General features: G+C 36.8%; 1 protein-coding gene across 1 annotated transcript in view; it reads left to right on the top strand.

Annotated features, from left to right (window-relative positions):
* The window catches only part of LOC106058393 (GTP-binding protein RAD-like), a 174,228-nt gene that overhangs the window by 53,589 nt on the left and 107,929 nt on the right, over window positions 1-12,710 (top strand). The window contains exon 2 of the mRNA XM_056036632.1: window positions 5,110-5,162. The gene's annotated coding sequence lies outside the window, so the exon portion shown is untranslated. The remainder of the gene's footprint in view (window positions 1-5,109; window positions 5,163-12,710) is intronic.

Below are 12,710 nucleotides of genomic sequence, written 5' to 3'. Positions count from 1 at the left end.
AGATCAATTCTCTGAGTGCCTATAAGGAGCACGGAAACCTTCTCCCTGATACCAAGTCCCCCCTCCCTCCCTCCGACATAAAAGAGATTAGACCAGAGCCCACTGGGTGTGATTTAGCATAAATAAGGCGATATACAAAAGCTTTTTTAAAAACAAGCAAAGTAAAAAAAGTTGATATAAGTGGAAAAACGCACAATTACTGCCATATTACTCAGTACTGCTAGATTTATATCCTCTATCCTTAAAAACACAATTTATTACCACTCATTAATTAACTTATTAGTAATTTTTTTTTATTTGTGTGTTGTCAACGACATTGAATAATTGTGCAAAGTCTCAACGTGATCCGAGAATGGGAAGTGGGAGAAATAGAGTGGACAAGATTTGTAATAAATAAACAAAGGGAGTTGATATAAGCCTGGTAATAATAATGTAACATTAATTAGTGAGTAATCTCAGAATGTTTTCATGGTTGGCCAATGACATTGACTTTTGGAATGATCTCAAAGTCAAGGACCTCGTTTTTTCTTTCTCTTAAGAACACGTGTGCATTGATGAGGAATTTGGGTTATTAAGAATTGTTTATCTTGTTTTTTTTTTCAATGTACTTTTAGATTTATGTTGATTAAAGTATAATAAACATTGTAATGAAAGAAAAAAAAAGGCTTATATCAAATGTTAATAACAGCTTATGTCTAATGTTTATAAAGGCTTATATCAAATGTTCATAATGGCTTATATCAAATGTTCATAATGGCTTATATCAAATTTTATGATGGCTTATTTCAAATATTCATAATGGCTTGTGTCAAATGTTCATAATGGCTTGTGTCAAATGTTCATAATGGCTTATATCAAATGTTCCTAATGGCTTTTATCAAATGTTCATAAAGGTTTATATCAAATGTTCATAATGGCTTATGTCAAATGTTCATAATGGCTAATATCAAATGTTCCTAATGGCTTTTATCAAATGTTCATATGGTTTATATCAAATGTTCATAATGGCTTATGTCAATGTTCATAATGGCTAATATCAAATGTTCATATTGGCTAATATCAAATATTCATAAAGGCTATGTCAAATGATCGTAAAGGCTTATATCAAATGTTCATAAAGGCTTATATCAAACGTTAATAAAGGCTTATACTTATATCAGATGTTTAAAATGGACTATTGCTATGAGAAACAATGGAATGTTTTTTTTTTTTATTTTCTCTTAATCTCGCTTTTTTTTCCCTAGCTCATTACCTTCCAATTCCATGGAAATCTGTATTACCTTCAAACTCTGATATTAACTCTAATATTTACCTTAATATTAGCTCCAAAATGAACTCTAATAATAGCGCTTTTACAATAAGACTTAGTCTTGAAGTCCGTAGATTAAAGAAGATTGCAATATTTCCCGTGGCTTTGAGGTCCCAGCGGTGGCCTACATATTTTGGCACCAATGACGAAAACTCTTCGCGTTATATCAATAAAGTGACATTAGCATAAAACATTTCAATAGTAACTTGATCTTGCTAATGAATAACCGTTGCTGTATTCTAATAGATTCTAATAGAGTCTAATGAAAAGACAACAAGGTCTTATGGTTTGAGATTGTTTTGCCTTTTTCTATTTAAACCAGCAACATCGCTACAATGTCATTATGTTTAGAAGACATCTCCACTTATCTTTCTCACATGTCTATCTGCTCCCAAGGGGAGATTATCACAGCAGCGTCAACCGGATGTGACCTCACTGCTCTATTACTTCCAATTTTTGTTCGCAAGTCCTTGCACTTTTCGCTCCGTGCTGCTGAGAATTTCGTGGAGCGATGACACCGGAAATGAAAATGCCTCCCCGTTGGCTTTGGATTCAAGGACAATAATATAGATAAATTGCTTGGCCCTAAAGCCATTCTGTCAGTTCGGAATCATTACTCAACGCTTCTGCATTTAACCATTATGCCTATCCAGTTTCTAGTTCAATGGTCCTTAACCTACTTTGGGGTTGTCAAAAATATCTTTAGAATATTTTTTTAATGAACAATAAGTTTCTTTTCAAGGACATTTAAAATGTATTTCCTTTTTTTCTTTTCTTTTTTTTTTTTTTTTTGTTATTTTTGTGCTTTAAAAAAAAAACTTGGTCTCTTTCTTTATCTTTCATTTCTTTTTTTTCTTTCTTTCATTTTTCTTGTTTGTTTTTCTTTCTTTCTTTCTCATTCTTTCACTTTCTTTCTTTTCATTTATAATTCTTTTTTTTGTCGTACATTAGATTCATCGCCTTTCTTTAATTCATTACTTATCTCTTCCAAAACAAAAATTTAAAATTCACTAATATTTCTGTTTCTTCTGTTACCTCAAACTGGCGTCAAATTCAAAACCACAAGTAAAAAACTCAAAACAACAAGTAAAAAACTTCAAACCACAAGTAAAAAACTCCAAACCACAAGTTAAAAAAACTCAAAACCCCAAGTAAAAAACTTCAAACTACAAGTAAAAAACTCCAAACTACAAGTAAAAAACTCCAAACTACAAGTAAAAAACTCAAAACTACAAGTAAAAAACTCAAAACTACAAGTAAAAAATTCCAAACCCCAAGTAAAAAACTCAAAACCACAAGTAAAAAACTCAAAACCACAAGTAAAAAACTCAAAACAACAAGTAAAAAACTTCAAACCACAAGTAAAAAACTCCAAACCACAAGTTAAAAAAACTCAAAACCCCAAGTAAAAAACTTCAAACTACAAGTAAAAAACTCCAAACTACAAGTAAAAAACTCCAAACTACAAGTAAAAAACTCAAAACTACAAGTAAAAAACTCAAAACTACAAGTAAAAAATTCCAAACCCCAAGTAAAAAACTCAAAACCACAAGTAAAAAACTCAAAACCACAAGTAAAAAACTCCAAACCCCAAGTAAAAAACTCCAAACCCCAAGTAAAAAACTCCAAACCCCAAGTAAAAAACTCAAAACCCCAAGTAAAAAACTCAAAACCACAAGTAAAAAACTCCAAACCCCAAGTAAAAAACTCCAAACCCCAAGTAAAAACCTCTAAACCACAAGTAAAAAACTCCAACCCCAAGTAAAAAAAAAATCCAAACTTCAAGTACAAAAATCCAAACCACGAGTAAAAAAAAACTCCAAACCACATGTAAAAAACTCCAAATTACAGTTAAAACTCCAAACCACATGTAAAAAACTCCAAATTACAGTTAAAAACTCCAAAGCACAAGTCAAAATCTGAAAAAGCATTTCAAAAACTGAAAACCACAAGTCAAAAACTCTAAATCAAAGGTTAAAAAAAAAAAAAAAAAAAAAAAAAGAGAACTCTACCATAAGGCATAATCTCAAAATGAATAAGTCAAAAAAATTTAAACCATTAATTTTGAGCTAATATTTCGTAACAGCAGTGTCACTGGTCAGATAAGTTGTTACAACGTCGTGCCATTAATACGAATATCGTGGGTTCGATCCTTATACTGGCCATTTTTTTTTCACAACTTTTTTTTAATGACCAATCCAATCTGAATGTTTAGTCTACTCAATCATTTGAAATTAAAGGAGAAAGCTTTCTGCCTGTCTGGAATTATTGACACGATGACGTCATTTCACATCTCATTTCTTTTCTCCTCTCGTTACATCAATTTCAATGTACTTTTGCTTTCGCTTCTTTAACTATGTTCTTTGAATGGGTTGGCCAGGCGACAATAAGATGGACCTTCTAGATCTACTCGAATACCTACTACTGGAAGACCTTTACTGGAAGACCTTCTACTAGAAGACCCACTACTGGAAGACCTACTTCTGGAAGACCTAGGTACTAAAGGGAAAAAAAAACCAAGAAAACCAATGGGAAACAAATTCGAATGCAATTTTTTTCTTTGCTTTTGTCTTCCCATTCTCTGATTTTTTCTAAAAATGGCCGTTAAAAAAAAAGATTTACTATTATGAAACGAAATGAATATCAACAAAACAACTCATCTCGCGGAATGTCCCTAAAAATAGGATCAGGGGGGAGACAACCGCATACGTGTTTTCGAAAAGTACATTATTGAGCCAGGCAGTGATTGCCCTTGTCTAAGCTGGGGTGGGTATTTTGTGCGCATTAATGATCGAAAGATAATACGAGTTTTAATCGTTAGTTTTTCTCACCCCCCCCTTTTTTTTTTTTTCTGGGGGGGGGGGGGACGACTTGGTAACTAGGGACTTAGTGATGAAGTTATGTTTGAGAACAAAATGTATCGCTCAACATTAGTCACTCCCTTTACACCCTAAACTTCCATAGCGAAACTCACTACAATGTCGCCAACGTGTTGACATAACTACAGTCTCTGCAATGTATATCGACCTTCTCTGAAGAACAGCCTGTATTCCGGTATGTGAACAAAAAAAACAGTGAGACATTTATGGGGAGGAAGGAGGGAGATTTTCTGCACTGCAGCCCCCTAAAAAATATTTCTCAGATAAGGGAGAGAAATCGAAAGAAACACAGAAGGCGAGTCTTAAAAAAAGGTGCACAACAGGATGAATTTAGTGAGATCACATAAACCAAAACAAAACGGAAGTCTATAAATAGTATTAGAGTAAGCTCAGTTCTCAGAATGTCTGGACACTTGGGGGTCATATCGTGGAGCTTGTGTTTGAGTTCTGGACGTTGAGAGGGTGAATGTGTCTAATGAAGTGTGTGTGTGTGTTTTTGTGTGTGATATAGATAGATAGAAAGAGAGAGTGAAAGAAAGAGAGAGAGAGAGAGAGAGGACACGCGGAAAAGATATATGGTGGAGAGGTAAGAAGGCAAGATGTGGGAGAGATAGAGGAGGGGGTAGAGAGAGCGAGAAAGGAAAAGGGAAAGAACGAGAGAGAGAGAGAAAGATGCAAAGGAGAAGGAAAGAGTGAGTGAGAGAAAGATAAACAGAAATATATATAGAGAGACAGATGGACGTAGAAAAGGAATAAGATAGAGACACAAGGGGCAGAAAAAGAGAACGGTGAAAAAAGAGAGACAGGGAGATAAAGATATAGTTTGTATCCAGGCGTTTGGGACTACATCTAATACAAAATAGACTTATAGTGAAAAAAATCATTTTTCAAATATTCGTGTTTTTATTTTTGCATTTTCAGAAAACGGGAGATTATAGAAATCTGTATCTTCAAGAGAACTGGTTTATTAAAAGGTAAGTATTTTCTGATGTTATATCTGCTGACTAGGAAGGAGTAGGAGGTGCGGTGGCTGATGGTAAAGCGCTTGGCTTCCGAACCGGTTGTCCCGGGTAGGAATCCTGGGAAAAAAAGTTAGATTTTTAATTTCGGGATGTTTAAGGCGCCTCTGAGTCCACCCATCTCTAATGGGTTCCTGACATCAGTTGGGGACAAGTAAAAGCGGTTGGTAGTTTCGCTGAACACTCGATAGCCTCGAGAGCCGTGGACCACAGAAACAGATGACCTTTACATCATCTGCCCTATAGATGGCAAGGTCTTAAAGGAGAACTTTACTTTTGAAAAAGGAAATATAAAAATACTAAAACCAGAAGTCGTCATTGATTTAAATTCAACAGATGTTTGCAATTATAATAAACAATGTACTGAAAGCTGGACATTTTCATTCTCCAGACAAATGCCTGGCCAACGGATGACGTACATTAGAAAAAAATCAAATTGCGGACATCTGGTAACTCTTGTACACGTACAATACTTTTGTCTGCCATAATGTCGATTCTTTAATCGTAGAATATTCTTTAAATCCGTCGATTCTTTTACATTTATATTTCCCTGTTCCCATTTGACCGACTCCAAATTGACTGTTATCCAACATTATATATCTTCATTATCTGAATCCAACAACGATCATTGGTTTACAGACCTCCACACATGAAAGCCACTCTTCAGTTTGTCCCAGATGATAACCTCCGTCCTCTTTCCCCATCCATCTCCATCTTTTCTGCGGCTTTCCTCCTGTGCCTATGTCTGGTCACCCTGGGTCAATGTGTTTGCCCACGTTCCAAGTATATGTCCATGTCATGTCCATCTTCGGTAATTGCTAAAGTCTGCCTTCATCTCGTAAGCTCTTTTCGTTGGAGATTTCAGTTTTGCCTGAAGGTTTTCAACATTTATCTCAATTGTTTTGATTCGTCCATCGCTTTGATGGTTTTCAAACATTCCGAGAGATACACTTTGCCTCACAATGGAGAAACATTTTCTCTAAACAATCCCAGATTTAAATTACAATAACAAAAAACTTGTCTAAATAAAGTTGCTATTAGATCTCGTTAAATATTAAAAGATTTTCAATGTGTTGCATGACTGTTTGTTCAGCTGTGTATCTTATCTTATAAATTACAGACGTTATTTCAAATGAGAAGACTATTACTTCTTCTCATTTCCTGTGTCGATCTGATCATGGATGTTAATCCATGACTTAAGCTCTGCTAAGTAGTTGGTTTTCCTGGCTGATTCAGGCAACCCATTACATGCTCTAGTGGCGTTTGGGAAGAAAGTTATCACTTGTACGAATATGCCCTTGCATATGGAATAAGATATGTTCTTTATAATAGGCGACTACCACTTTCTGTGTTTTGTCGACGCCAAAAGCTAATCTGGAGAGTCCTCTACAGTTTTTAAGTTTGGGGGTTTGAAAAACACATTAAAAGTCTGGGCATTAGCTATGGTCGGAACGTTGTCCCCCTCACAGCAGTTCCACAGTCTTCATACTGCTGATGTGTACAAAGGAACAGCAAATATTTGATAAAGTTTATAATCATTGTCGTCGCAGATTCAGCCAGGTTGTAGCACTGTGTACCGTAAGCTGTCCAAGGGTTGCAAGTGCAAGCTCCTGATTTTCATTAGTCTTGTTCCCCGAAGCCTTTCCCATATTTGGGTATAATCGTAATGCAGTGGAGGTTTGAATTCGAAGTTTTCCTTCTCCTAGGTGGGTAGACAGCATGAACGTAGAGTGTCAGTACAAAAAAAAAAGCAAGTAGATGAAATAATGTCTATTTTTAACTTCCCCAAGTTGACCTATAGGTTCTTAAAAGGTATCATTTATAGAACTGCTATTCTAGTACTCAAGTCCTTTAAAAAATTCTGTCGTTGGTTTTTGACTAGGTCACTGACTTTAAGCCACCGCCTCCTCGAATCAGTCATTGTCATGATAATTTATTGAGCTGGCCTGACGAGATTGTACACAGATTGAGTAAAGAACACAAAAAAACGAACGAAACGCACAGAAATTGATGACGCAATAAAAGCGTACCGAGGCGAAAAGTAGGTCACACAGAGAACGTAATGTAAAAAGTGAGTTTCCCATTTCTCTCTCGGTAGGGCAGAGATAATATATAAATAGTTTTAAAGGAGAGTCTAGTACTAGCATTGCTAATTTTTGCTTTTTTCATAAAAAATAATTCCTCTATTCAGCTTGCAAATTCATCTGAAACTTGGACACGGTTCTCGAAAACGGCTTTTACGATTTTCCTAGCCATTTGACAGTTGGTTTATATCTTTGGGAAAAGAATTACTAGCTAATTGGCCACGCTGGGAAGACTCTAGTTTGAACGTTATAATTTTTCGAAATATAATCTTCGAGAATTAAATCTGGTCTGGGCAAACTGACTTTACGGGAACTCCCGCTGTCGTCATTAGAGTTGAATAAATAATAAAAGTTTAGGAACATTTTGCGCACCGTTTCTATATCTGGAACTACAGGCCTAACATTAGAACTTTATACTCTGAGAATAGGGGCGGGGTAATTTTTTTTTTAATTTATCATTCCTTAGTTATTAAAATCAAAACAATAGCTCTTACTATCAATTTCTGGCTTACAAAAAACAATAACACTTTTTTATGTTACTGGCTTAATATTATGTCAGTACTCGCCCTCTCGGCATGTTTGTTAACAAAATATATATGTGTAACCTGTGTTCTCGATACATTATAATAGAATTGAGCGTTGAATACACATTTCTATCTTCAGAATTTCGAGCAGATGACCTAAAGTCCAAAGTATGCTGGAGATATTAAAATGAGTGTTACTCGAAAGTGTCAATCACAAAAAGATTGAACACACACTATATATCAAGCCACAATACACATTATAATCCGTACTCAATCATAAATTCACAAAAGTAGACTTAACATGAAGCTTCGTACTTATGGACTGAACAGACTGTGGACTCCTAAACATTCCTAAACAAACTCGTCTTCTCTCTCTCTCTCTCTCTCTCTCTCTCTCTCTCTCACTCTATACCAGCGGTTCTCAACCTTTTATGCTCGGCGACCCCTTTCTACAATCCTCTACTCTGCCGAGACCCCCCCCCCCCCACACACACACATACAGCAACAGAAGAGTAGACAATAACAATCCATATTTTCGATGGTCTTAGGCGACCCCTGGCAAATCGTCAATCGACCCCTAAGGGGGTCGCGATCCACTGAAAGTCTGAGATTGTGTTCCCACAGGAAACGAATTATTCCCCTTGTACTCTCCAATCTTCTGTTTCAAAAATTGAAGCTTCTAGAAAGCAATGCGTAAGTCAACTTCCTGTTTACACACTTCTGTGACAACGCTGATGCACATACCATGTGACATATTTAAATCAGGTTATTTATATATTTCTTTAAAGTAACAAGTCTACTATTGTTGAATTGGTTAGAGAGGGAAGTATATTTTGGCACAATGTCTCATCTGATTCTTGAAATCTTTAGATGTTTGAGTATGGGAGCTGTTGTCATGTTTTGGGCGGGAGGAGGCAGAAGTGAATGGAGTAGAAATTGGGGGCGAGGAGGGGGAGGGGGGCTATCGAGGGCGGGAAAAAAATATTTTTGTTAGAGAGATCATTAATGAAGTGTTTTGTCATCTTGTTGCTATTTTCGCAATCTGTACTTTTGTTATTCTGTGGTTCTTCCCTTTCCATATCCCGCGCTGGTGTCATTTTGACGTGTCTGTTTTTCTGTCATTTTGTTGTTTTGTCTTTCTGTCTGCTTGTCTGTCATTCACTGGTTTTGTCATCTGTTGTTCTGTAAATCTCGCATTCCGCTGTTCCCTCATTCTGACATTTGTTATCATAATGTTCTAATCATTTTGACTTGTTTTTTTTTTTGTGGTCACTTCATCATTTTTATATTCTGCGGGATTGTAATCTTGTTATTTAGCATTTCCATTGGCTTTGGTTCTGTCAATCTGTCATCCTACGCTCTTTCTTTAAAGTTGTCATTAAGCTGTTCACTCGCTCTTCCAGTCTGTTAGTCATCTGTACTTTTTCTTTCATATCTTTAATTAAAATTGCTGTTCAGTCAAATAATCTTTTATTTTTCTAAATTCAAGGGTTAAATTCGGTTAATCTGATCTATCAAGCCCACAACCCCAAACGACAGAAACTTTTAGACGGTCCTGCCATTCACAAGTAACCCGCCGATCCTCCTCACCGAAGCAGGATGGCTGGCTGGTCCCGTGGAAAGCGCTCTGGACTGTCGTTCGAAGGCCACGATGAACCCGGGTGTTGTTGACGGTCGTTGACTTGTAGCACCAAACTGCTGGTAGACAACTGCTGTAGGCGTATCATATCTGAACTTATACAACTTTAAATAACTCCGAATAACTTCTTGATGAACAATATTATCTACAGCTCTTATTACAATAAAGACAAAATCAACCTGAAATGAAATGAAATTAAATGTAGTAGACTTTAGTCATAATATAAAATGGTATTTTAATCAAAATGTAACTCACTACAAAAACACGTCTTTTCACTCTGGCATTCTGGAGTCGTCTGGCGTACCCAAGACAGCTTACGACATTAACGCTTGTCTTGCATCATTGACAATATAAAGCCACCAAATAAAGGTGAACTTCTTCTCACAGTTAACATAGAAACACACACACACAAACTCCATAACACCGGGTTCGAACTCTGCCCACTGCCATTCCCCGGCGTCCAGCGGGTGGTTTAGGATGTAATTATTTTCCAATGTGAAGGGCCATTCAAGACGTGTAAGAGAAACAAACAAGCAATGTGTATAGTTTAACCCTTTGCCTTCATTACTTCTTTATAATAGATGCAACTCAGCAAAAGTAGGTCCTCGTTTGACTTTTTTGACCTAATTTTCAGTACTCGATCTCGCTTCCTCACCTTCATGTCTTGTTGACAGACTTTCAACATCAATAAAGCTCGCACGCTAAAGACCATCCTGACTGTTGACCATCCTTGACCCTAATCCATCTCTCGTAAAACACACAGGAATTGGTTTGATTGCCCCGTGGTTATGATCGTAGTATCGTTGCCAGAGGGGCAATCACACCATTATCTGGTAGTGCGGGGGGATGGCAACATATAGTTCCTGCTCGTTTTAAAGCGACGAGAGTCACAGCAGAGGTTCTCAAACTTTTTTGTCCCCGGGGACCCCTTTACATAGTCAAAACTTGACCACGGACACCTTCATGAAAAATCTACATAAATGCTTAGAATATAAACTATTTTGTCAAAGAATAGTACATAATAGACATATAAAACAGCAGTGAGGGGCGATTTGATTCTTTTAAAAATAATCCAAACGAATTACTGGCTTTTAGCTAAAATATTTTTGAATTTTATACAATTTTCATATTTCTGCGGATCTCTTACGGTCGTCTCACGACCAATAACTCTTTGCCACGTTACAGTTCTATACAACGTGGCAGCGAGCTATTGGTCTCCACTGCCCACAGGTTGCAACGTCGCAGGTCAGCGCTGAGGCCTTCTATTACGAATGGTCTCGGTTGTACCCACTAAGTAACTCTTCATAACGCAAACGATGGCTAATAATGTCCCTTGTTATACCCTACTACAAAGAGTCTAAAGTAAAGTAGTCACAGACAAGAAGATGTGGCCGATGGTTTTAGCAATACGTGAAGTCTGATGAAGTCCTGTACTTGCCAGTTTAAATTTTCTTCTCACTCTGATTATCATTTCATTTCCTAATAAGGCTTGTCCAAAGGTTAGTGACGAATGCAGTATTGCCTGTTGCTAAACTGTCCTAGCTGTGACCAACATATTTTGCCACACTAAGGGCAAGCATAACCATTGTCGCAGGTGGTTGATTTAGATTTTCGGACCATAAGAAGTCCTATACTGGATGGAGATTATATAGATCTAACTGTTACGTAACTAGCATTTTAACCATTTTTTAAGGCTAGACATTTATCTAGTAGTGCGACATTGACCTTCCTCTTTATGACGTCATTTCTTATTATAATGCCGTCTGCTTCCGTCTGCTGCTCTCTAGGGACGTTTTAGTTTACATGCATGTTTTTTTGTGTTGTTTTTACTTTTGTTGCATGTAGATATCGCAGGGATGTCCAACGTTTTCTGGCATGAGAGCCATGTCGATTTCACATGACTCAACGCCGCGAAGAGATGACCAATCTTACGAAATCGAATGTTTGCGATTTCTTGTATGCACTGTTGTCAGAAGTTTCTTGGGGCCGGTTAGTACCGCTACACAGGCCGGATATGACCCGCGGGTCGTAGATTGAGCACCACTGAGATATTACATATATGTAAGGCGTGATGTAGAGAGAAATCATTGCCAATTGGGAATACTCTAGAATCTGTTGGCAGACGAAACCAAAAATGTCACCAGGTCATCAGAAAATAAATATTCATCAAATCCTGATGAGCAATATTAATGCCACTCTCATTGCAAGAACAACGTAAGCCAGTGACACCAAAACCTCGGCCCGAGGGCCATATCCGGAGGATGTCCGGCCCCTAAAACTTCTAACCAAAAACACATAATGAAGCTATAAATCTAGAGTAATGGAATCGAGGATTCTCTATGGTAATCCGGCACGTGACCTACGTGTCAGAAAGTTATATGGCCCACAGGTCGAAAATATTGGGAGGATTGGACTTAACTTGATGCTAGGGCAGAGCTGGGGCCAAATATTAAAAGAAAACATTTAGAAGGGCCAAAAATATTTTTTTGGTATAATCTGCCCCCCCCCCCTCAGGTAATGGATTTATGAAATTTTAATCATCTCAAAGTTAAAACTAATACAACGTTTGAAGCTGGGGACATTTTGATAATAGTTCGTTGCCATTTGGTTCTAGTGACCAAGTACGTCATACAAACTTTGTCACAGCTTTTTCTTGATTTCTGTATGGACAAGAGCAGCTGCTCGAAGATAGATGGAAATGCAAACACTGCACAGATTCTTTGAGTGTTCGATAATATATTTGTAGAACTTTAATTTTGAAAACATTTAGAAATAATTGTACACATGCTATTAAGACATTCTATAGTAAACTAAACCGCAAGTCTTGTTTTTACTACATTTTGAGGTATATTGAGAATATCTATAAATCTTTTTTCAATGGAACTGAAGTCTTGATCTCTTCCTGTCCATTAGGACTAAAACAGAAAGATTCAAAAACTCCTTTATCCCACTTTCGGTCAGAGTGTTACAAGACCATCTGTCATCATCGAGAAGTTCATAGAAGTCTAATTCATAAAGCGCTGGTTGTGAGTGTGTATGTGTTTCGTGTGCGAATGTTGTTCGAATTTTTCATCTATACTGTTATTGTACAGTAGTTACGCTGAAATTGTAGTCAAACTGAATTTCCATTTGATTGGATCAATAAAATTATCTTATCTTATCTTACAATTAGCCATGACGTTTTCTCAAGTTATCACCATTTTTCCTAAGCGTGTCTTTAATTACAACAATCAGTGAATTTAATCTCAGGAAGTGA

The sequence above is a fragment of the Biomphalaria glabrata genome, chromosome 7 (genome assembly GCF_947242115.1).
Source record: "Biomphalaria glabrata chromosome 7, xgBioGlab47.1, whole genome shotgun sequence".
Classification (NCBI taxonomy): domain Eukaryota; kingdom Metazoa; phylum Mollusca; class Gastropoda; family Planorbidae; genus Biomphalaria; species Biomphalaria glabrata.
This window is presented reverse-complemented; position numbering and strand designations above follow the sequence as displayed.